The 26,278-nt window shown below is 41.3% G+C and overlaps 1 long non-coding RNA gene across 1 annotated transcript; it reads left to right on the top strand.

Moving 5' to 3' along the window:
* Positions 1 to 6,480: 6,480 nt before the first annotated feature.
* Positions 6,481 to 25,640, top strand: LOC140251353 (uncharacterized). The gene is made up of 6 exons (XR_011903403.1): positions 6,481 to 6,555; positions 9,940 to 10,011; positions 15,187 to 15,251; positions 17,162 to 17,266; positions 24,073 to 24,263; positions 25,516 to 25,640. It is a non-coding gene; the product is annotated as an uncharacterized lncRNA (long non-coding RNA).
* The last annotated feature ends 638 nt before the right edge of the window (positions 25,641 to 26,278 follow it).

Raw genomic sequence — 26,278 nt, 5'->3', positions numbered from 1 at the left:
AAAAGCTCCATCTCTTCCTTGTACTGGGGGCACCAGGCCTGGACACAGTACTCTGATAGGGCCTCCAGAAGAGCTGATTAGATGGTGACAATCACCTCTCTCTCCCTACTGGCCTCTACTCTTTTAATGCAGCCCAAAATATAGTTGGCCTTCCAGGCTGCATATGTATGCTGTTGGCTCATGTTCAGGAGGAGAGAATTTCAAACAGGCTTCACAGGAGTTCAGACAAGAAGCACTTTTGCTTGAGTGTGAGGATCCATTCCTTTAAGCTTTGGTATTTGAGCAAAGACCTCTGTTCCCAAGCAATGCTCTGGCTGATGATGCTTATTGTTGAGTCAGGAACAGGACAAATGGGGTGGATCAATGTATTCTGGCTGTGCTCTTAGCTAGATGTATGGTACACTCTGCTTCGAATTTGAGAGTGAAGGAATAACCTCACTAGCTTAGGAAAAAAAACACCCAAAAAACACTATAACTAAATCCTCTATTGTTGCCTTTCCAAAGGGGATTAAATGAGACAATAACCAATAAAAAATACACAGAGTCTGCCTTCAACTGGAGTTTAAACAAAGAGGTCTGGGCTTTTAAAGTGCTTCCTCAAATGTGCAGCTCTCTGGGAATGTCTTCTCCCAGAACTTGCCTGGCATCACAACAGAGAGTGCTTTCTCCCTGGATGCAGTGGCCATGGAAGTGATGCATATGATGAGGTGGCAGTGACAAGCGGCTCACTCCCCCTGTGTCTCTGTGTGTGGCCAGCACTGCCAGTGGGTTGGAAGCCCATGCACTAAATAGCTTGGGCACCTGCATGCCATCCTGGCCTACTGTGCCTCTCAGTGATGGGATGGATAGCCATCTTCACTTTGGAGTGTTGGAGCAGGGAGCTCAGCTGCTTTGTGTTCATTGCCAACCTGCTTTATGTACTGCAGTGCATGGGACAAGTAGACATGTTGTGTCTATGGCCCTCCCAATTGTAAACTTCCTGAGATCACAGGGCGTAAAGACTTGCCAGGAATTAGACCTTCTAGCATCAAGTGGTGACTAATAAATGTATGAACTGCAGATGTGGTGGTGTATTGGTGGTGGTACCTATTGCTTTGGATCTTTTCTAGTATTAATTACTAATGACTGCTGGTCATGGTAATGCACCTTTTCTCCTTGTCTATTAATGGAGTGCAGAGATGCCAGACCAGATAAAGAAAAAAAAGGCAAATTTCTGTTGGAGCCCCCATTTTGAGCTGCATATTTACAAGTGCAGAATGATACTATTTGCCTACTGTATGCTTTTAAATATGTATTTCTGCAGCCACAAATACCAGATCACAATATTTTAAATAAGAAAAACCCTCACATCTGGAGAAAATGAAGAATGGAGCCTTAGCAATGCACAAACCAGGGTTTGTACAGAACTCAGGTGTTTTGGGGTGCCAGTAGGTATAAAGATCGGTGTAAAGATCAGTGTTCATGTGACAAAGTTCAAATTCATGATTTCTTCTGTTCTTGTTTTAGTGTTTTAGGCAGAAGCAGAAACTCTGCAGTTTGAGACTGTCTGGCATCAACTAAACTTTAATAATTTGAAATCTCTTTGTTTATATCAGTATCCCAGGGCAAAGCAGCACCCTGCGAAGTAATTTTTTTCCTCCAAATTCATATCTTAGTTTCATGCTTATGCTAATGACTAAAGTAGCTGATTAGCAATAGCCATCCCTTTTCTATTTTCCTTGACCTTCATTCTCTCTTGACTATACTTCTCTTTCCCTCCCCTGTTTGTCTTTACAGTAGTACTGCATCAAATGTTACTCATAATCTTTTGTCCTCAGCATTTCAGATGCCTTTCACAGAGACAAGACTTCAGTGCTGTGAAATTCTGACCCCACTGTGGTCTCATGTGCAATGTGGTTCGAGCTCCATCAGTCTTTTGCTCTGTGTTTTCCTGCTGCACAGATTTTTGGGGGGAGGTGGGAGTGAGAAGGATGTATAAAGAGAACTATCTGAAATATGGTCCTTTTCTCACCATCACCCCAAACTCTGTTCATGCACACTCCTTATATGCAAAATTAGCTAAAGGAATTAAGCACAGTATAGCACTGCTTGTGAATTATAAACCAACCTTCTATTAATGTTAAGTCTTTCTCTTACTTTGAAAATATCTGGAAAATGTTCTGTCAATACGCCACAAATTGCTTTAGAATTTTTTCTTTGAGTGATTTTGTTCCCTTCCCCCAGATCTGCAAGAATATTGTTAAAATCCTAATTTTATGGTGTGTCTCTCCAGAATAAAATATAATGTTCAATTATGCATTCCATCTGCAAAGTTCTGGATGCACCATCTTGCATTACATAAAGAAAACAATATGTTTTAAAGAAGAAACAGAAAGAAAGGATATGACATATAGAAGCGATGGAAGAAGAGCCTTCCATTATGCTCTGTGTAAAGTCAGAGGGTGTTACATAAACCAAACAGAAGTCAACTGTCTTAAAAATGGAATAGATACACAGCTTAGGTTATGCCATGCTATTAAAACCTTCCACCAAGATATAAATTCAGGAATAGAATGATGTCTCAGGTAGCTATTATGCATATCTTATTAAGTACATGTTTTATACACCCATTCCATACACCTGCAGAGGTATACGGACACTTCATAGAATCATAGAATGGCTTGGGTTAGAGGGGACTCCAAAGATCATTAAGTTCCAACCCCCCTGCCACGTGCCAACCACTAGATCAAGTACTAGATCAGACTGCCCAGGGCCCCATCCAACCTGGCCTTAAACATCTTCAGGGGTGGAACTTCCACAGCCTCTTTGGGCAACCTGTTCCAGCTCTTCACCACTTCCTCAGTAAAAAAACCTTCCCCCTGACATCTAATCTAAATCTTACTTCTTTAGTTTAAAGGTATTCTCCCTTGTCCTATCACAATCTACCCTTGTAAAAAGGTTGATTTCCTTCATGCTTATAAACTCCCTTTAAATACTGGAAGGCCACAATAAGGTCTTCCTGTGGTCTTCTCTTTTCAGGCTGAACAAACCCAGCTCCTTCATCCTCAGAGGAGGTGCTCCAGCTTTCTGATCATTTTCATAACTCTCTTCTGGACCCTCTCCAAAAGTTCCACATCCTTCCTGTGTTGGGGGCCCCAGACCTGGATGCAGTATTCCAAATGGGGCCTCACAAAGGCAGAGCAGAGGGGGACAATCACCTCCCTGTCCCTGCTGGCCACCCCTCTTCCGATGGAGCCCAGGATATCATTGGCTTTCTGGGCTGCAAGCACACACTGCTGGCTCATGTTCAGTTTTTCATCAACCAGGCCCCTAAGTAAGTCATTTTTAGCAGGACTTCTTTCAAGGAGTTCCTCTCTCAGTTTGTGTACATACCCAGGATTACCCTGACCCAGGGGTAAAATCTTGCACTTTGCTTTGTTGAACCTCATTAGGTCCACAAGGTCTCACCTTTCGAGTTTGTCAGAGTCCCTCTAGAAGGCTTCCCTTCCTTCTGTTGTATCAACCACATTGCTCAGCTTGCTGTCATCAGCGGTTTGTTCCACTTTGCTCTGTAACTCCCTTAAAATTTTGCCTCTGGAAGGCATCCTTTATTGTGGGCTCTAACAACTGTTATGGCACTGATTCCTCCTTGAGGCTTCTCTTCAGCAAGAAAACCTGGACAGGATTGTGGCTTCTCTCTCTGTTTAGATTTGCAAAAGCATAATTATTATGAATTGTTTTCCCATTACTCTGGGTTGGCGCTTTGATGCAGCACCTACTTTGGAGCTGAATGAATGAATCCTTATGTCATTCAGCATAGTGAAATCTCCCTGATGTCACTGCCCAAAACGTGCTGCATTCTCCCATAAGCCTCTTCAGCTTTCTTGTGGCACTTTTTGTTGTGGGTTACAAGAGCCTGGTGGCTTTGGCACTCCTTGCTGTGGGAGCTGCTGGGGCCAGCACTGGGGTTTCCTCTTGGGTAATGAAGAGACCTGATGAAAGCCCTGTGTTGAGCACTGAGGCTCTGAAGTCTGCTAATTGAGGCAAGGCAAACACAGGGCATTAATTAGCTTTAAATTCAGAGTGTGAAAATGTCTTCAAAGTGAGCCTGAACACACAAAAAAAGTTGTTTGCTCTTCAGCGCGGTTGCCTTGAACGTTACTGACAATGGGTGGGCAAGCTCTGGTGAGGGAGAAGCAAGGAAGAACCAGTTCTTCCTTCTCTTCTGGGTGACAACCAAATTGTCAGTAACCCCTGGTGTTTTTTACACAGGGGCTCCTTGCTCTAGGTTTACTAGAAAGAGCATTTCAAGCATTCTTCCTCAGCACATCTGCTTTTTTCTTTTCTTTTTTCCAGGAAAGTGCAGCGGTTCTTTCCTTGGCACCTCACCAAGAGCTCTTGGCAAAACTGTCAAATGTGTCATTGCAATGGGAGGCCTCTTCATCTCAGCTTCAGCAGTGGAAGCTGGCTGGAAAGTCTGGGCCAGGCCTCAGAGGACCAATTGCAGAGTACTCTCAGTGGAAATCCTTTGACTCTGGAGCTTTTTTTTTGCTCTGGCAAACTCCCTCTGCCTGTTTGGATACAATGAGGGTTCAAGACACATGGCTTTTGGCTTTTGTTTGGTTATACTGGAGGGAATGCTTTGCTTTTTATTTGGGTGAATTTCTGGGTGGTAGAGAGGAGAGAGAGAGTGCTTCAGGATGCATTGGTGTTTGCCTGGTGTGAGGTTGCCATTTGGTGACCTTATGCCTCCTGAGCTAGGTGCTGGTACCACAGGAGTAGGCTATTCATCCCCCTTTATTATAGACAAGTAGAGGTTTAGGTACTTGAGGGAAATGTAACATTTCCCCACTCCTCATTTGGAGATGGGAATCAGATAGATATTCTTACTTGTATTTTCACCTGTTTTCTCCCAGTGTCTTCCAGTGCTTTTTGTATCACCTGTACTCATCCCTTTTGTGCTTCTCCACTCTGGATCTTCTGCCACAGTGTCACGTAGTTTTTACTCACCTCAAGAACTTTCAGGCTGTTAGGAAAGATAAATAGTTGGAAGGTGTGGTTGGAAACCACACGAGTTCCTAGAGGAAGAATTAGAATGCAAGGAAAATAACAGTAAGAAGGTGTGCAGTCCAGAACACTAGAAAAATAGTGATGGGGAGGGCTGCTTTGACTTACAGAAAGTTGGATTATTTGTATAATTTTCCCGCATGAAGTGGTGCTTGTAATTCTAGAATAGCCCTGAGAAGACAATACACAATGTTTCTTAATCCATGGATCTGAGAGGGACCTTGGCTTTTGAAAATGCTTTTTAAATAATGGCAAATGAAGAGTGAGAGAAAATGCACAAACAAGAATGCAGTTTAGTATCAACTCTGATGATTTTGTCTTCCAAAATCAGATGTGCTAGTTCCTAGATTATTTCACTGTCTCATAGGATGTGGTACAAGAAAAACGTACTCAGTGTAGAGAGCACAACTAGGTGATCTGGTATGTTAACACAATCTCTACCAGCCTGGCATGTTGAAGAAAACAAATAAGGAAGAAGTATGGTTTCAGGAACATCACAAGAAAATTCATATAATGGCTTTGGAAGGGGCCTTAAAGATCAGCATGTGACAGAAATCAGAACAGGAAGACAACCTTGCACTTGGCCTTGTTGAACGTCATCAAATCTATGTGGACCTGCTTCTCAAAATTGTCCAGACCCCTTTGACATGCCTTCCTTCTATTGTATCAGCTGCATCTATCTGTTGAATGAATAGTCCAGCTTCTGAAACCATCTCTTTCCAGTTTAGAGATAAAATGTGGTGTGGGACCATGTCAAAGACCTTGCACAAGTCCAGATAAACAACATCAGTTGCTCTTTCTACATCTACTGATGCTGTCACTCCATCACAGAAGGCCACCAGACTGTTTAGGCATGTTCTGCCCCTGATGGAGCTCTGTTGGCTGTCTTGGATCACCTACTTGTCTTGCATGCTCCTTAACATAGCTTCCAGAATGACCTGCTCCATGAACTTCCCAGGCTCACCTGAGGTGAGGCTCATCAGCCTGTAGTTCCCCAACTCTTTCCTTTTCTTAAAAATGGGAATGATATTTTCCTTTCTCCAGTCACTGGGGGCTTCAAATGACAGCCATGACTTTTCTGATATGATGGAGGGCAGCTTGGCAACCACATCAGATGGTTCATTCAGGACTCTGGGATGCATGTCATCCAGCTCCATAGACTTGTACACATTTAGTCTCATGAGGTGGCCTCAGACTTGTTCATTTCTTGAAGGAGGTGCTCTGCTCCCCAACTCCTACCCAAGGGTTTAGGGTTTGTATGGGAAATTGGTAATCACAGCCTGAACCTCTGATTAATCAGCTGAGGCAAGTGTTGGGTCAGCTGTGGGAGCATAGGTGAAAGTAATTTAGCTGTGCTCCCAGAGGGGTTGGAGCTTGACTCCACCTCCTCTAGACCTCATTTAAGGGCTGACCACCACTAAGGCAGCGTCTCTTGGAGGTTGCTCCCTGGTGAAGATTGTTTCCTGGTGGAGAGTGCATCAGCATTTCCCAGCAAAGGCATCCATATCAGTGAGTCTTTCCTTATAAATAACCTTTTGAATATCTGTTACCGTCTTTGTATCATTCCACCTTACAGGGTTGTAAGAGGACTTAGAAGCCTAAGAGACCTTGAAGACTGAAGCAAAGAACTTGAGGACCTCAGCCTTCTCCATGTCTGTTGTAGCCAGTGGGTGCTAAAGATTTGCTGTTCTATGAAGGCTGCTCTTCAGCACTGGGGAGTAGCAGGAGTCCTGGAACTTGAGATGCTTATTTTCTTCCAAACCCCTTAAGATTCTAGAAAAGAACTTCAAGGAAACATCAACCCTGAACGCTGAAGACTCTTTGAAATAGCAGGGGATCTGTCATTGATTTAGTTTCACTTCTAGCACCAATCCTTCAATCAAAAACATCAGATGAGTGTATGCAGTAATTACCCCTTCCTCCATGTAATAGCTGGGTTTCTAGCAAACTGCACAAGCTGCTTTAAGTACAGTCATGTTTCCCTGAACTTCACTATGGTTTTATTGGCAATTTGGATTAAAATCACAGTTCCCTCTGAACCAGGTGGGTTCTCTCAGTGTGCTAATGCTTCATCAAAAAAATACAGTAATAATAGAAAAGTAGGAAGAGATTAAATGACACCCAAGAAAGGTGTGAAGGTGCATCATGCACCCTATAAAACTGACTTAGGGAAAAGACAAGCAGCCTTAATAGTGTAAAGAGAAGTCAAGTCAGTAAAAAGGGTTTGCAAGTTGGGTGGTATAAATGCCTATAATCAGGCTTTAAAAGTGTGTTTAACACAACTCTCCTGACAGAAGGGAAACTATGGGCATGTTTCCAAATAGGTTGTGGTTTGCTTAAGTCTTCCCATGAATGTGTGTCTAGGAAGTGTGTTAGATGTCTCCATACCACTGTAATTAACAATTTTCTCCTCTTGCCATGCTACTTTGGTCAGATCTTCTGGGGATGACATATTTTGGCAAAGCTGGGATTCCCAGTTTGGCCACACACAAGCAACAAGTGAGCTGTGGGTGCTGTAGATTGATATTCCCCTGCTGAGCAGTGAGAGATGACCTTATCTGGTCAAGGCTTATCTCCCAAGGGTATTTTTAATTGCTCTAATTATTTGTGATCTTTCCCGGCTGAGGATGGTAACCTGTGACATGTTCCAGTACCCTGGCTCAATTCAAACTCAGGTAACTTCACTCTCCCTTTTTTGTAACCTCACTTGGTAGGAGTGTATTCCTCTTCAGGAGCATATTAGCTACTTCAAATCTTAAATTGATGCCTCATGTATTAAGGCAGCTGCAGAATTTCATCTTGTTGGAAAAAGAATGATTTCTGTGCATAAAATGCACCATAACAATTCCAATCTGCAAAAGGAATGAGTGTTACTCATTCCAACAGCAGCATTTGTGCACAGCATCTATTATCCAGAAACCTCATGAAGTTCAACAAGAAGAGCAAAGTTCCTGCAGAGGAACAACCCTCTGTGTAGCAGTACAGGCTGGATGCCAACCAGCTGGAAAGCAGCTTGCCAGAAAAGGACCTGAGGTCCTGATGAACACTGAGTTGAGCAGGAGCCAGCAATGAGCCCTGGGAGCAAAGAAGGCTAAAAGTGTCCTAGGCTGTATTAGGAGGAGTGTTGCTAGCAGGTCAAAAGTGAAGATCCTTCTCTGCTACTCAGTGCTGGTGAGGCCACAGCTTGTCTGCCATGTCTACTTCTGGGCTCTGCAGAATGAAAGAGGCATGGACATATTGGAAAGAGTTCAGTGAAGGTTGGAACAGAGATGACAATGAGACTGGAGTATCTCTTCTATGAGGAGAGGCAGTGAGAGCTGGGACTGTTCAGCCTGCAGAGAAGGCTTTTCATCAGTACGTACAAAATACCTGAAGAGTGCAAAGAAAATAGAGGCAGGCTGTTTTTAGTGACTCTTTCTTTCTACTGAGCATGATGGAACACTAACACAGGCTATCCAAAGAGGCTGCAGATCTCCCTGGAGATCTCCCAAAGCCACTTGGACATGGGCCTGGGCAGCTGCTGTGGGTGGCCCTGCTGCAGTCAGAGCTGGGCCTGACTGACCCTGAACATTGTGCCAGCCTCAGTAGCTCTGTGATTCAGGATAAATTCCGTTTTTTAATAATTTCCTGATGTACTTTGAAACAAAACCATGTGAAGAATGTGTGTGAACCTATCTAGAAGTGCAGTTTGACATGGAATCTTTTTGTCTTCTCAGGTGAGATTTGCCACATACACTGTTCAGTCTTGACTCAAAGGTTTTCAATAGCATCAGAGCAACAAGAATACAAGCCAAATACCTAAGCCTTTGATAGAAGAATGAGTCTTGTGGCCTGTTTGCTATCTTCATATTCGTCTCCTCTTCATGAGCCTGTCTGATTGTTCTTGGTGGCTGTGATACTATAAGGGGATGGAAAGTATTGTAATAATTGCAGGATGGTAAATTGTTTGGCTACAGTGAATGAGAATGAGTCCAAATACAGCAGCTGCAGAAATGAAGGAAAAGAGCTGCTTACCTTTGGAAAGCCTCAGGTAGGCAGGGATCTCTGACAAGAGATATCCTTGTCTCCATGTCAACCCTTAAATGAGATCTGGGTAGGGTTGGGTCCTGGCTCCATCCCTTCACTACTTGCACCTGAGCTCCCCTGGGTTGGCCCTGCCTTCCCACCAGGTGCTCAACCACTGTTTCAGGCCATAACTTAGTATTTCCATTCTGTACCTACCATTCTATACACAGCTTCCTTAGCCTCTCCTCGTAGGGCTGAAGAAGCAGCCCTATGTGGAGAGGCTAAGGAAGCTGGGGCTGTTTAGTCTGGGGAAAAGGAGGCTGAGGGGAAACCTTATCGCCCTCTTCCAGTACCTGAAAGGTTCTTACAGTGAGAGTGGGGCAAGTCTCTTCTCACTAGTGACAAATGACAGGACAAGGGGAAATAGCCTCAAGTTGCTCCAGGGCAAGTTCAGGTTGGATATTAGGAAGAACTTCTTTACAGAAAGGGTAGTTAAGTACTGGAATAGGCTCCACAGGGAGGTGGTTGAATTGCCATCCCTGGATGTATTTAAGAGCTGTTTGGATGTGGTACTCAGGGATATGATTTAGCAGAGGGTTTTTAGAGTTAGGGTACTGGTTAGGCTGTGGTTGGACATGATGATCTTCAAGGTCTTTTCCAACCTGGGTAATTCTATGATTTCCACTACAGCGGCTTATTCAATCAGTGTTTATTAATACTGTACAGGTCTGCTTGGGTTTGTTGGATCCGTGCTGGCCTTTCATAGCCCCTCTTGGCTATGCATGGGTCCTTGTCCTTATGAGCACCAACTCTGATCTCAAGAGCAGAAGTTCTGTGAGGATGTTCCATATAGACCCAATGCATCTTGTGGTCTCTGTCATTTTGCAGGCAAAAACAAGGAGGCAGCTGAACCACAGACCCTGCTTTGAAGACCACCAGAGCTGTTCCAGCCCTCTTTGGGTAAGGCTTGAAGGGAGTCTGAGACTTTTACTACCTGTTTGTATACCAGTGAAGTAAGGAAAATACCTTTCTTCTCAACTTGGATGCAGTGAAGGCAAATGCTTTCTGGTTACGTCATTCTTTCCTAAAGTAAAATGCTTTCAGAACTCCACTGGACAGATGGAGCTCTGCACACATGGTTTTCCATGAATATTGCATTAATCCATATTCTGTGTTATAAATTACAATCAATCCATTCTTGTGCTAACCAAGCTGCAGCTGCTCCCAGCTGAAAAGCCTTTTGAACTCTGCCAGACAAAATATTCCAAGTCTCATTCCAAGGTGCATGTCATTGTGGTTCTCAGGCTCTCATATGTGCTTAATTTAGAATATTTATCAAAGTGTACATTCTGCTGATGGTCAAGTGGGTGCCAGTGCTTACAGTGATGTTGTCTGCAGACTAACAAAAAGCTGAAGTTCTTTCAGTAAATGGTAATACATTGATTTCGGCTTCGGTACAGCTAATCTGTAATCTAATTTGCAGTAAATCTTTCAAAAACCAGTGAATTAAAGGAAAAGTATAGGCTGCAAAGTTTAAGGGTGGATCTGGACTTCCTCTGGGTTTGTGGTCTCCAGATCTAGGACATGTCTTTTTTTTCTGTTGCGAAGACAGGAACTATTTGTAAGTGTGGGCACAAGAATTGAGATGCAAGTTTTCTTTTGGTTCTCATGTAGTCTGGTTGTGCCTTGGCTTATTAGAAGCAAATAATGGCCTTGCTCTTTAGGTGTAGATTTCACAGAACAGAGGGAGTTTAAAGAAGTTATTTCAGTTAGATGTCTACCTTTTGTTTTTTAATTTCTTTTTCTATCTTAATATTGGTATAGTGGGTTATGTTCCAATTCTGTGAACTAATAAAAAATAAACTCATTGATGACATAATGTGAGTATTCACTTCAGTGACCGTGAAGTGTTATGTGGTTCGTACTGAATCCACTTTCATGTTGACTGGGACAGAAAGATATGATTTGTTTGCTCCGTGAGCTAAGGACCTTAGTGTTTATTGCTAAGGGCTGAGTACCCTGAACACCCTATCTTTCCAGTTTCAGGTCACTTCCTGGGATTGTCTCAGCTTCAAATAATTCTGTGAAGAAGTTATTACCTTGTAGTTGGTTGCTAGTGAAGTTCAGATTGTACCAGATTTGAAAACTATTAAGCTTCAGTTATGTCTTGCCAGTAGCTCTCATTTCTCAGAAAATGGGACTGTAAAATAGTCTTCTTCTTTGTGTGTATTTTAAAAGGAGTAAATTGGGGATTTATAGGGATCCAAACCCAAATATTTTCTTTCCCTTTCCTTCTTGTCTTGAAATCGCCATGTAGGCAGAATTTTTGGGATACGTGCATGAATACATAAAATTCATCCAAAAATTTGCAAATTGGAAATTTCCTGACCAAATCCTTATGTGGTGTTTTCTGGAGGTTTTCTGGGAGGTATCGTTGCCCATTATTATGCGCTGAAACACTGGGGGGCAAATGCTGAGCAGTTCCCATGACTGCACCATGTTGGTCATCCTCCTCTTCCTTGAGTGTAAGGAAAATGGGAGATGAGGGGTGAGGACTGTGGTGACCTAGTCCTTATCAAAAAAATAAGTGGCAAGGTCATCACTGCCCTGTTTCACTACTTAAATTCCTGCGGCTGATCCCAAGAAGGACACAGTCTGTTTGATCTGAAACACTGAGGCAACAAGCATTTTATATTCACACATCAATTAGGCCATTGTTTTTATTAGTCACAAGGGATAATTGCATCCAGAAATTTCCAAATAAAATGTTAATTTGGGCTAAACAACGTCACACTGACATTTCAATTATATGAGTTATTTTCTAGCATAGATCAGCAATAAACTCTCCTGAAGAGTGAATTAAATAGGAAATGGGAAAGCAGAGATGGGGCAGGTGCCAAGTGTCAGTGTGTCTAGCACCAGCATGTCTATCCGTGTCCTCACTCCTTTTGTCTTTATGCCTGTTGCAGTCAACCAGTGAAATCCAGTGTTGTCCATAGGCAGCAGACATGAACAGAGGAGGGCTTTTTATGGAGGTGTAAGCTACTTAGGGCTGGGGTTTGGAAAGGGGGAGTCTCTGCTTTCTGCCTTTGTCTACCAGGCAAAGCTGATGAGATCTCCTTGGAATGGGAACATGGACATCCTGGCTTTCAAAGGATTTTGGTCAGCGTTTGGGAGAACACACAAATGGTTGGTGAAGCACCACTCTGGTGGCAGGCTCTGGGCAACAGGCACCCATGCTCCTGCAAAGCCAAAGCCATGCCACCAGAGGGAGTGGGCAGGAGCTGCCTCACACTGTTAGATGAGGGAATGCTGTTTTTAAATTGTAGGCTTTCTTTTAACCAATGTGCCAAACAAGTGAAAGCCCTAGCATAAATTTCCCTTATCCTACCATAAAAATGCTTTTATTGGTAATAGCTTATTTCATGCACTGAGATGTTATATTTCATTCTGGGAAAACAAACAACCCACTAAGAGAATTTTGTGAGAGAGTCATTTTGGGAAAAATAGGCTTCCAAGCACTTCCTAATGAACAGTCAGGCTGAAAAAAGGTCCCCAGTTGCCCATTCCCCATGAAGTTCTTGCTGGGGTTTTCACATCTCAGTATGCGGAGGGAGTTCTGTCTCTACACTTTGGTAAAGACCGGGAACAAACTCTTCTAGTGGGTTTGTTCAACAGCAGGCAAGAGAGCCAAGGCTGTATTAAGTACAGGCAAACTCTGATTAACTTCTAGCTCCGTTTCAACTTTCCTTTTGGTTCCTCTCAAATTAGCCTCTGATTATCTCAGTGTGAGATTAATCCAGTGTGATGAAGTTGAAGTAGTAATGATTCTTTTTGATAGCATGTTTTCTCTATGACTGTTGTAGACAATGAAGAAAGAATGCCAGGCTTCTTATAGGAAACAGATTTTTCAGGTTCCTAAACAAATGCCATGCTCATGCCCAGAGAGGGAAAGAACAAATTAACTGCTCTAAGGAAAATTAATGTTTTTTAATCAAGATGCGTCTATATGCTTTTAATCCAAAATGTTATATTAGAGGCACAAAACTGTGACTGTGCTTAGTAACTCTGGAGCTTTGGGCTGAGCAAGAGCTTGTGTATTATGTACTGTACAGCTGCCCTCTGTGACTGCAGGGAACTGTGAGGAGTTGGGTCTGTAGAAATTGACATTTCCTTACCAACAGCAAATGCTCACATATCACAATTTAAGAGAGAAAGCAAGCCATCCCTAGATCCCTCACTAGATTTTTTTCAGCTATGGTCTTGATGGTATAAATAACACACCAAGAATTGTATAGAAGAGGGACCTTGAACACTGGGTCTCTACTATGGAATTATTCCTATAATTAACACTCATCATCACTTGAGTATTATTGTCTGGTGTTTTTCCCCCTAGGCCCATGAATTTCTTTAAACTAATGAGCACATTTGTGTCTTGTTCAGTATTCTTGGCTCTACGAGCAACTATGGTGTGGCTAACTGAAATACAGTCACTGCTGCTCTGATGTTACAGCATCAGTGATTAGAAAGGATTTGTTCCCGAGCACCTTCGTAATTTAAAGAATGAATACACCTGATATCTTTTATTCTAAACAAGAAAAAGTCATTCTAGCTTAGCATCTCATCAGAAAAATAAGCAACTAAAACAGACCAAGATTTATCAAGGGCAGGGAAAAGGGGAAAAAAATCCCACTTCTTTTTCCTTTCTGTATACGATTCTATCAAACCTCTGAGCTTTAGATAAAACAAGAAACAGCCATTATAACAAATGTGCTATTAGTTCTGCACTAATGTAACTAATTAGGCTGTCAGTTCAATGTGGGAAAAAAAAGGAATAAAGCACTGCAGTGTGCAGCTTTGTATTAGTCTGTCTTTTTCTGCTCTTGAGCAAACTTGTTCTGTGTGCCAGAGGCAAAAGCATTAGTTGAATACAGAACCTGTTTATAAACCTAGCACAGCTTGCAGCTTGACGGGTGCCACTGCTGTTCATTCTCACCTTTCTGCTGTCCACAATTAACCTTGCATAGCTTGAAATTCTGCATGAAATGAAAGATGGACTCTGGTTTCAGCTGGGCTGCTCTGTCCTCAGTTAAAGCTGCTGAGCTTTTGCTGCACCTCAAGGTCCTTACCTGGCCATCCAGGCATCGGAGAATCAAGCTAAATGGTTTTGCTCATTAAATGACACTGTGAAGGGAGCTAGGAAGCTTTTGGGGGCTTTCGGTAGGTTATTAAGTGATACTTTTCCTTACAACTAATTGTGGTGAAGCAGTGGGGCAAGGCTGTGGCTGGGGCATCACTGGAGAATTTTGGGGGGAGGAGAGCAGCATTCTTGCTGTGGTCTTCGAGCTTCTAGACAGCCTCAGCTGCCTGGGAAACCACAGCTGAATTCCTCATGTCAATGTCTTCATTTTGGTTATTGTTTGAAGGAATCTCCTTACATCCAGTTTCCAATCAAAACATCATGTACTCACTAAAATCTGAGCTCCAGTATGAACATGTTACACTACAGGGACTGAAGTCTACCAATCATGTAATATAGATGGATGCCTTTGAAAAACAAATCTTTAATCAAAGTTACACTCCATTTGTTTTTCAAATGTCCATTTTCCCTTTAAGTGGCTGTTTCATTGCTGTAAGAGGCATTAAGAGCTATTCATGTTTTTCTTCTTGTAGCACTTTTAAAACTGTGCTTCCTTTGTTATTAATGTCCTGGCAGTGAATATTCTCCCTTATCTGCCCTATACTCACAGGCTTGATTGAAGATTACCTGGTTTAGTTTCTTCATAAAGAAATGTATATATCGTTATTTTAACTATTTGAATGTTTTCATTGGAAAGTGCAATTTCTTTTTCATTCTATTGTTTTAATTATATATTAATTTAAGGCAGATAAATTCTTTTTTCTTCATGTCTTTTTGTCAGCCTGAAGTTAATTCAATATTAACACATAAAAATAACATGGAGGTTAAATGAAATAATAGATAGTTGTAACTCTTTTATATCCAGCTACTGAAAGAAAGCATAATAAAGGTGCAAAATGCAGGCAGGCCAATTTCAGCCTGAGGAGGTATGAGAAACAACTACTTGTTATAAGAAGATGCACTATGCATACAACAAGCCATTGATTTCTACACAGGTGCTGCCATTGGTTAAAAGAGCTGAAAGAGAGGACTTCCTCTGAACATTTAGGCAAGGATTCAGGTAGGAAAATCACTGCTGCAAATTACCTCTAAGGTGCATGGTTTTGTTTTGTTTTTGTTTGTGAAATAGCTTTTCTGTTTGAGTGTTTCTTTCTTGCACTAAAGTATGACCATCTCAGGTAGGAGAACCTCCAGAATGATCAGGTAACTGGAAGCTTGGTAAGAAAAATGCTTTCATTGCAGCATGGATTTCTTCTGAAGCAAAAAAATACTTGGGGAAAAGCTGGACTTCTCCAACACTTAAACTCCTGAACGTGTCAGTCATGGTTTGTGCTGAAGTGATTATTGAAACATACTCAAAGCATGCTATCAAAATGTTTTGACTAAAAATAATAATAATCCACAGCCATTTCTGATAAAAAAGACTGTTTCAAGGCAGGACTTCGTGGACACACAAACTTTAGACTTTGGAAAATGGGGAAGAATTTAATATTCTCAATTTTCCCCAGTAAAGACTTTTAAAGAAATTTATCATCGCTACCTATCAGCATGTTAATCTAGTCAACAAGGCAGGACGAGGGCTATCTGCAGAAAGAATTCCACCTCAACTATTTCTCTGGATTTGCCAATCCCTTCTCAATATTATGTTTTTGCAGGCAGCTCTGCCTGCTTCTTCTCTCCTTCAGCATTCTCGACTCCAGTAACCTCTCTGCTGTAACTTGGTCTCAGTGTCTTAGGCCTGCAGATACAGATGCGTTTAGTTCATTATCATCTTCATGCTCTTTTCAGCAACCCAAATACCAGGTGACTTTATACACTGCTAGGCAAGTTTCTTATGCAAGATGGTGCCAGATTCCCATGACAAATCACTGTAGAAGCATGGTGTTTTTTTTTTGTATTTTCCTCCCTTTTTTTTATATATAACATTTTCCTTCTACCATTCTGCCAATGCAAAGAAGAATTCATTTGAAGTTTAGCATGGTGTTTCTTACAAGTTGTTTAAAAATCAGAACTTACTTAAAAAAAAGGATTTGTAGTTTTTAGTCCGATCCCTTGGGAATCAAAACCTGCTGATTGTATGGCCACATGCGAGAGTATATCATTGTGTCTTCTCAGACATTAGTGGTATCATGTGAAGTAATACAGAGGTTTGATGTCTTAAAGAGCATAAGACAGTAAGCAGGTGTTCATATATTAGGGTAGCACAGATCTTTTTTGTTTGTTTTGTTTCTTTTTGTAAGTAAATTGTTCATGTATGTTTAAGCACTTCCAAGGTGTCACCCAAATGACTACTACCTCATGCATGATGTGCATTTTCTGGTCTGTATCATTTGGTCTTCTTGGTGTGAGAAAGCCAGCTAATGCTAGATGAATGCTATGTGTACACAAAGACTGTACCTCCAGGTCTTGTAGCTTTGTGCCTGCTTTCTTGTCTATCATTTATCATCATTAGTGTGTGTCTGCTAACAGGGAACTATTCAGCCGGATCACAGGAGGGGCTGCCCAATGTTTTGCTACCAGTTTTGTGAGGAGGAAAAAGATGGAACAGAGATGAATAATCTTAAGGACTGAGGAATAAACAGAGACTTCTAATTGTAATTCCTGGCTGTCATCATCCTAATTAGCAATGAGTCTATTTGATGCCTCAGTTCAGAGACTGTGAATAGTGCTGCTTTGTGTCTGTCATGGTGATTAATGTATTTCTTGGTAATAACCTGGTATAATGTGCAAAGCTGTATAGTAAATCTATAGAGTACACTGCCCTGGAACAATTCAGTGATACTTAACCCAGTTGCATGAATGGTAGCGTCTTCTGTTTGGACCACTGAAAAGTTAGACTGATGACATGTTAGGGGTGTCTACTGAACCAGAATATTCAAGGGACTAGTTAGAAACAATAGCCCTATGAATATACATTGAATTCAATAACAATTGTTTTGCTTTTTTTCTCTGCTTATTTTGAATTGCTAGCTTTAGCTACACAATCCACAAGGCAGAAGGAATGGAGAGACAATGGAATTGCGGCTAAGTGAAGCATATTCTTCCTGCAGTTTCTCTGATGCTTTCCTGAAACTGGTAAGAGAAAAGGTGTATATCCCACAGAATGAAAGGTGTGCTTGTGCTCACGTTGCATGCACAGTGGTTATGGAGGGCAGCTCTTAAAGCCACTCAGTAAACTTAATTTTGGTGGTCTAAAGGGACCAGCCCTTAGCTGAAGCCCATGCCTCTGAGGAATGTGCTAGATACATTTTAATTTCACTTTTAAGTAATTCCAAAACTCCCAGCATTCATTTCTTATATTACAGCATCCTTTCTCAGAAGTAGTTTTGCATGCCGTATAACCTGTCAGGAGTTGCAAAAGCAAATGAAAGAGAGCACTATCCACTGTCTTTCTTCCTAAGAAAGTATCTCTTCAATTGACCTAGTCTTGAGGAATAGTTCAAATCTAGATTACAGTGTTTGTGGAACAGAGCAATCTTAATTTATGTGACAGGTCATGCTAAGATACTACGTAATATCTTATTTTTTTTTTACTTATTCATTAAATGGTTGGAAGTTAAGTTAAATAAATAATCAGAGAGTATTACAAGGTCAGATAGCTAATTCTCTCTCAGACAATACAAGGTACTTGGCACTGATGAACTGCACCTCATCAGACTTTTGTGGGATAAGCTTCATTTTGAGAAATATATTGCTCTGAAACGTCTGGCAAGTGATGCTGAATATTAGTTGCAGTAAGAAGTATTGAAAAATGATCATTGAGAAGGGATTGCCAACAAATTCTTCTCTTTTGGCGTGGCCTATAAGTTACAGAAATGTAGGGTTATAATGGGACTTTCACACCCAGACACTGACTAATTCCAAACCTTATTAATGAAAGTCAGCATTTTCAGAGAAGTGAGGTTAGAGCCATAGAACTCATGGTGTTTAAGATTTGTATCCTGCACACAAACAGCTGTTAATACTCAACTCCTACATGTTTCAGTGTATGGTTGGTATCTATATCCTCTGTTTCCAGAATCCAGAAAGTTTGGGTACTTTTAGTGTTGGCTTTTAGTGTTGAACCTGATGGAGGCTGGAAATGATGGAAGAGCACATTTGGGGAGCAGTGTTAAGCTTGTTGTGACTGTTCTCCTATGAACTATAGGCATGCTGATTGTGAGGTATGCATCTATGGTGGAAGTATAAGAAAAGCCATTTTTGTTTCCTTGTTTGGAGGGAGGGATGCTGTGTCCAGCTGTGGGTAGTGTTAGCGATACACACTCCAGTGTGCAGTCTGTATTTGGGTGCATTAGAGCAGAAATAAGTTCCTGAATTTAGGTGCTGCTAACTCCAAGACCCTGTTTTATCAGCTACTGTTCAGCAAAGCTGAGTTAGTGGACTTGACTCACATTCTTTAAGACAAGTAATATTTGGTCTCTCTTTTCAAATTATTTAGAACGCACACTCCCTTCCTCCACTTTAAACTCCAAAGCTGCAAAATAATTGCTTCTTAACTGGGCTTTGATCTTTGCTGAATTCAGTCGCTCTGGCTTACTCTTGCTGTCCCTTTTCACAGGTATGGTGCAAAGTGTGATTTGTCTATACATCCTACGCAGAAGGAAAGGAGTTTATGTGGTTTAGTCCTATTAAATCAATTAGCTAAGATCGAGAATTCAGCAGTAAGGCATGCTGAAAATCTTGTTCTCTAGTAAATTCATCACTTGCTGTGCCACTTGATGTTATTTTGTCCTCCCTTATCAAATAGTTTTTTTTTTAACATAGTGGGAATGCTGTAATCTAAGAGACCTATTTCATGTGTACTACAGCACAAACCAGTTTAAGATGGAGGGAATAAAAAAAAAGTTCAGAAGACTTTCCATGTTAGATATCAAAGTTTTCATTTGTAGAAGTCTAATAAGAAAACAATTTATTCTGTGAATTTGGTGAATGATTTCATAGCTTCCAGGCAGCACTCTTAACTTTCATTGTGCATGTTTCTGACTTTCTCTTTGTGTACTCGGAGTTTTTATGCAAAAATTACTTGAAAAGACTCGGGTTCAGAACAATAATAATAATTTAACAAATCTTAGCATGCAATAAAACAGCGTATTTATTTGAAATACCTCAGTGTCAACACATTTTACAAGGAGTACTTGCGCAAAGTATTCCCTGCACAAGAAGTAGAGGCAATATTTAGAGGTGGAAATCCTGGTGTTTTTTAAGGCAGGATATGAAAGCAGGAGATTATTAAAAACTTTACCAGAAATCTCATTTCAAGGGTTGTGTTTTTCCTGTGAGCCACGCTTAAGGACAAAACAGTGTATAGCCCTTCATTCTCTTGCTGCTCTTTCACTGTGACATTGACTAGTTATAGATATTAATGTTCTTCCCTCATTCGTTTAGATTCTCTTTCTATTTATGGAACAAAGTGGACAAACTGGTCTCTTTCTATTTATGTGGACAAACTGGCTCTTCTGTTTGTCTGCTGGTCGCCACTGGAAGATTTAAACTCATGGAGGGAAGGTTTAGATTGAATGTCAGGGAGAAGTTCTTTACAGAGAAAATGGTGAGGTGATGGAACAGACTGCCCAGAGAGGCTGTGAATGTCCCATCCCTGGAGCTGTTCAAGACCAGGTTGGATGAGGTTCTGGGAAACATGGTCTGGTACCAGATCTGGAGGTTGATGGCCCTGCCTGTGGCAGGAAGGATCTTGGTGATCCTCAGGGTCCCTTCCAACCCCTTCTGTCCCTTGCTAAGATATATCAGCAAGGCTTATGATACCATTGCTGTTGTACTGATGAGTACAGATAGCCTCAGATTTTTATAGCTTGGATGAGAACAGTTTAAAAGCTGTTTTGGCAGATCTCTAGGTGCCATTATGAACTTTCCTAACTCCTTTTCCTGCTTCCAGACCATTTAGTTTGAAGTCTCTCATGTGATATTTTCTCACTAGGATGTAAAGAATCAGAAGCAATTGGAAATCAGAATAATATTGGAGGAAAAAAAAGAAAAGTAAGAAAAAAAGAAGGGGAAAAAAAAAAAAAGAAGAAAATGGAATAAGTTACAGAAATCTGTGATTTTTCCATTCAGAGAATTTCATTTTTATTAAGATTTATCATATCCCCTATCATGCACCAGCCTCTGGTAAGATCAAATGCTACAATGGGCTGTTAAAAACCATATTGAAAGCAATGGGTGGTGGAACATTTAAGCACTGGGAGAAGCATTTGGCAGAAGCCACCTGGCTGGTCAACACCAGAGGTTCAGTCAATCAAGAAGGTCCTACACAATCCAGCTCCCTGCATATTGTAGAGGGAGATAAGGTCCCTGTAGTACATGTAAAAAGCGTGTTGGGGAAAGTGGTTTGGGTCCTTCCAGCTTCTGGAAAGGGCAAACCTCTCCATGGAACTGTTTTTGCCCAGGGACCTGGGTGCACTTGGTGGGTGATGAAGAAAAATGGGGTTGTTCAATGCATACCACAGGGAATTTGATGCTGGGGGAGTGCTGTCAGTGAATCCGTTGTGTGTGTGTATATATATATATATATATATATATATATATATATACACACACAGGTATGTGTATATATAATGCATGTTAATTATTTTTTCTCAGATATTTGCATTTGTAACACACATTATTTGTTTGTTCCTATATAGATGTATGTTAAGCGTGGTGTGGTGATGTGGAATAAGGGGTGGAATGTTGTGGTTTTGTGATTTCTGTTGTCAGTATTCCACATCAGAACATCATGCAGAGCAGTGGTAGATAAAAGAGTTCATATTCTGGTTCCGTGTTACCGCCATTTGGGGCATTTTTGGTTATCTGGAGGAAAGGGGCGGCATCCCCAGAGGACTTGGGGGGTGAAGAAGAAGGGGGGTGGGACTCCAGACCGGACCCCAGCTGCTCTCTGTGTCTGACCATCTCAGCTTGCAGCAGAGAGAAGCACATGCTTCCATTGCACTATTGTGGTTTCACTTGTATTTTGGGTACTCTCATCTCTCATTTTATTTGATAACATTTAGTAAATTACGGTTCCTTCTCAGATCGTTGGCATTGTGTTTTCTTTCTGTTAAAACTATCAGCTGCTCACTCTCTGCCCTTCCCCATGTCTCAGAGTGCATGGCCTGGGCTGGCTGTGTTGCATGGCAAACCTCTTCCTATTTTTTCAGCTTCGCTCCTTTGTCACTCCCTTATCATGGACTTACATCTAGGGATAACCTCATGACACAGTGTCACCTAAGTGCAGCTAAAGTAACACAACTAATGAAATAACAGTGCATGGGGGTAAATAAAATGCTGTTAGACAGGTGAAGAAATGCTTTAAGTATAAAATCTGTGTATAGTTCAGATATCGTTAATGTTCTGTCTCAGGCCCATGAAAGTGTGGAAAGCGAGAGTTAGATCTGCCTCTCTATACTTAATATGGCCTGGTACCTCTCCAACAAATATTTTATTATGGGAACTCTCCCAGCGATTTTGGAATGCGAGCAACATTTTGGACCTCCTTATGGATTTGAAAGTGATTTTTTTTTTTTTTTTTTTTTTTTTCCTCTGAAACCTTTGAACAGAGACAAATGTGCAGAGAAGTGGAAGAAAGAAAAAGTTCAGTCCCATTTTTAGGCTGTTAAAGGCAAATACAAATATTCCTGTGCAGACCCTCCTCTCCCCCCTCATATTAAGACACAGCTAAAATACATTGTTAGGAACAGTGTACTTTGGTTAGAGCTCTGGCAGAAGATTTTCATTTTATTTCTCTTGCAACTGTTTTGTTATAGAGTACGTTTCTTCTATCTCTTCTGCACAGGTAGTTGGACAAACCTGCAGTCAGAGTTCTGCTTGGCCTGACTTAAATATAAAATCTGTGAGGATGACCTCAAGTCTTCTGCACTGTACCCCAGTACTGAGCTATTGTGAAATGATGCCATGCAAAACTTTGTTTCCTTCTCCTATGGGAGAAAAGTATCATTCTAAGTCTTCAGAGCTGGCATAAAATAAAATGACTGGAGGATGCTTTACTGGTGATGGGAACAGATGAGGATTTCAGTCTTGGTTCCTACATGCTCCTCCTTACTGCAATATTTGACCTTCCTGCACGTCTCCCTAAACTAGCATTGTAGATGCCTGTTTCACACATGGGAATATGAGTGGAAGGAAATCTGTTGCAGAGCTGGGATTTGATTCCTCTCCATGCAAGCACCTAATCCACTGCAGTACTCCCAGGATCTCTGTTCTGATGGCTGTGTATTTTCTGTATACAGCCAAAATGGTTACTGATTCATTTGGCATTTCCTTAGGTTGCCATTTATCTCTGCAAGTTTTGTGTGCAGTTTCTCCATTGATCTGGATAGGAATAAGAATAAAAACCCAACTCAATTGTCTGAATTCAGAGTCAATTGTATGAAATATTCTCCTTGTAATTGCAGGCTTTTCTTTCTTTCTTTCTTTCTTTCTTTCTTTCTTTCTTTCTTTCTTTCTTTCTTTCTTTCTTTCTTTCTTTCTTTCTTTCTTTCTTTCTTTCTTTCTTTCTTTCTTTCTTTCTTTCTTTCTTTCTTTCTTTCTTTCTTTCTTTCTTTCTTTCTTTCTTTCTTTCTTTCTTTCTTTCTTTCTTTCTTTCTTTCTTTCTTTCTTTCTTGTTTTCTTTCTTTCTTTCTTTCTTTCTTGTTTTCTTTCTTTCTTTCTTTCTTTCTTGTTTTCTTTCTTTCTTTCTTTCTTTCTTGTTTTCTTTCTTTCTTTCTTTCTTTCTTGTTTTCTTTCTTTCTTTCTTTCTTGCTTGTTTTCTTTCTTTCTTTCTTTCTTGCTTGTTTTCTTTCTTTCTTTCTTTCTTGCTTGTTTTCTTTCTTTCTTTCTTTTCTTGCTTGTTTTCTTTCTTTCTTTCTTTTCTTGCTTGTTTTCTTTCTTTCTTTCTTTTCTTGCTTGTTTTCTTTCTTTCTTTCTTTTCTTGCTTGTTTTCTTTCTTTCTTTCTTGCTTGTTTTCTTTCTTTCTTTCTTGCTTGTTTTCTTTCTTTCTTTCTTGCTTGTTTTCTTTCTTTCTTTCTTGCTTGTTTTCTTTCTTTCTTTCTTGCTTGTTTTCTTTCTTTCTTTCTTGCTTGTTTTCTTTCTTTCTTTCTTGCTTGTTTTCTTTCTTTCTTTCTTGCTTGTTTTCTTTCTTTCTTTCTTGCTTGTTTTCTTTCTTTCTTTCTTGCTTGTTTTCTTTCTTTCTTTCTTGCTTGTTTTCTTTCTTTCTTTCTTGCTTGTTTTCTTTCTTTCTTTCTTGCTTGTTTTCTTTCTTTCTTTCTTGCTTGTTTTCTTTCTTTCTTTCTTGCTTGTTTTCTTTCTTTCTTTCTTGCTTGTTTTCTTTCTTTCTTTCTTGCTTGTTTTCTTTCTTTCTTTCTTGCTTGTTTTCTTTCTTTCTTTCTTGCTTGTTTTCTTTCTTTCTTTCTTGCTTGTTTTCTTTCTTTCTTTCTTGCTTGTTTTCTTTCTTTCTTTCTTGCTTGTTTTCTTTCTTCGTTTCTTTTTTAATTCATCTCTTAGTTGTATTCTGCAAATAAAGCCTTTTGTTTCTGATTTTCTTTTTCTTCTTAGCTTGAAACAAAACGGCTTTATAGTTACCACCAATAGCTCCTAAGACTGATGGAAAATTAGCAAGGTTATAAAACCTACAGAGTGTGTGTGTGGTTTGCTGTTACAGCTGCACTTTTAAGGAAAAGAAATACACTCACTTGTCCTCCTTATAAAAGCATCTATAAATTAGCACTCTTTGAAACATTCCTGATGTGTAGCATGATTTTTATGTATTACAGCCAAAACATGGCTCCTCCATTTGTAACATTTCAGTCCACTTAAACTGTCGTGCTAAGATCCATGGGGTCTCCATTCTGGTCCCTGGCAATTTCTGACTATGTCTCTTTCTTTCACAGGGCTGAGGTATGGGATGGCTGTGAGGTTGCAGAGGCCATAGGCCTGGGATTTCCTGTGTGTGGTGAGTGGACATATGAAGCTATCTTCCAGAGGAGTTGCTGCAGGACATCATCCTGGCTCTCAACCACCCATGCCTCCACAAAGGTGGTTCCTGAGAAGACCCAAGAGGCCATGTCTCCATGTGGCAACAGTGAGTGTGACTGTGGCTGGGGTACCGCATCCTGTCCACCTCCTCGTGGGTTGCTGGTCATTGTGTCTTTGGCAGCAGTGGGGTCATGTCCTGCTGCATGCACTGGGAGGGCTCGTGCCTGCATTGGTTGGGAGGGTCTGCCAACATCTGTGCTCCTGTCTGCTTCAAGTATTGGTACAGCAGTTTTGCCTGCTGTCCTACAGCTTCAAGGAGTTTAAGGGTGAGCTTCAGAAACATGGGGCATAGTGCTTTCTTGCAGCAAAGAACCTTAAAGCAAATGAGAAGGATTGGAGTTAGCTCTGCTTCCAGAGAGCCCTTCTTAGACTCTCTTTCCATAATCCAAGTCAAAATACTACTGATTCTACTAAATCTTCAATTTTCTTGCCTTTTGTGTATCAACACCAGGACAAAGCAATTACAGCCCCTGGAGACGCACATGAATGAAGTGAGTAAGGCAGAGATATTAGTATTGCTGTTGTCCTTCCTGGCCTCATCCTCTGCCTTTATTAATCTGCATGCGTAAATTAAACTGAAATTAAACTCTTAATTTATCATCATGTTGTGGTGACAGCATGCAGGACCATAATGCTTTACAAACATGTAGCACTACATTAACATCAGAAACAGATTCTTCCCTTGAGAGAGGGGAAGATTTCAAAGAATGCAGAAAGATATCACAGGGCTGTAATCCCTCTTGAGGCACAGAAAACAACCAATTATTGAAATCCTTGGAGCGGGAGGTGGGCCCAGGGATCTGTACAACACATGTGGGCTGTATAGCTTTTCCACCATTGAGAATGAAGATGGGAAATTGTGAAAGAAACAAGCTTTGGGAAAAAAACAAACAACAAAAAACCCCAACCAACCAAACAAGAAAACAATCCAAAAAGTAACAACAAAAAATCAAAACAAACAAACAAAAACCAAACCAAAAACCCACATGGTAAAAGATACTGTATGGTAATAACTCAGTGTGATGGCCTAGAGAAGTGCATTGCTCTGAGGACCAGCCCTCTTGATGCAGGCTGTCTCTGCTACAGCAGGCTGAGCCTCTGCCCACATCCGTGTGCTGTCTTCACCTGCTGCCATCTGTGGCTGTGGGGCACTGGGCTGCCCCTCTTCCCTCCATGGGATGCAAGCAGAAAACCTGAGATCCACCAGAACCATCTGTGTGGACTTCTTGTAGTCCTGATTTAGTTAAGCACTACACGCTTAAGGGATTTTCTGAATTGGATGTTTTTTGTTCTGCTAGCTCCCTCCATGTCTCCTGGCTCCCTGAGCACTTGACTTCACCCCTGCTTTACCATTTAGGATGTTCCTGCTGTCCAAGGCTCGGCCCTTCTCCTTCCCCTCAACACTCAGAGAGTGCCTCACAAGGTAGGTCATTTTGGAGTTATTTTGTGTGGGAGCTGTGCTTGTTCTGCCCATACCCAGCCCTGCAGGTAGGAGCACATCTTGTCCAGCCAAGAGCTGCACAAAGCATGGTCCTCAGTCCTAGTGGTGTGTCTGGCAGCTGCCACTCCTTGCTGCACAGTCTGCAGAGATTTAAGTGATTTAAGACCCTACCTCTGAAGAGCTCCAGAGCTCCTAGACCACTTCAACTGTTAAATAAAGTTCCGTCCCTCAGACATCTAGGATCTCTTCAAAATGTTGTTCTCAGTCCTGTATTCAACTTCAGATTACAAAGCCCTCAAAAGTGTTGTGATTCCCACAGAGGCAAGTTTATTTACTCAGTCCTGCTCTGCTCCATCAAAGAGACCACATCGGGAGAAGTCAGAGGGCCCCATTCGTCAGCCTGGGAGGAAATCCTGCCTGCAGTAGCAACGCTATGCAGGGAAGTGCAAACCTGCCAAGCTTTACTTACTTTAGCCCAGCGTGTGGTGAGGCAGGCTGATAGATGCATGGTTCCAACGTGTTTTGGAGAATGGCAGGGGAAACCCATCACCTGGCAGGAGCAGGACATGCATGCCCCTACGACCACGTGGTTCATGGGTCCCAAGCCCCTTGGAGTGGCA

The sequence above is a fragment of the Excalfactoria chinensis genome, chromosome 4, assembly GCF_039878825.1.
Source record: "Excalfactoria chinensis isolate bCotChi1 chromosome 4, bCotChi1.hap2, whole genome shotgun sequence".
Lineage (NCBI taxonomy): Eukaryota > Metazoa > Chordata > Aves > Galliformes > Phasianidae > Excalfactoria > Excalfactoria chinensis.
This window is presented reverse-complemented; position numbering and strand designations above follow the sequence as displayed.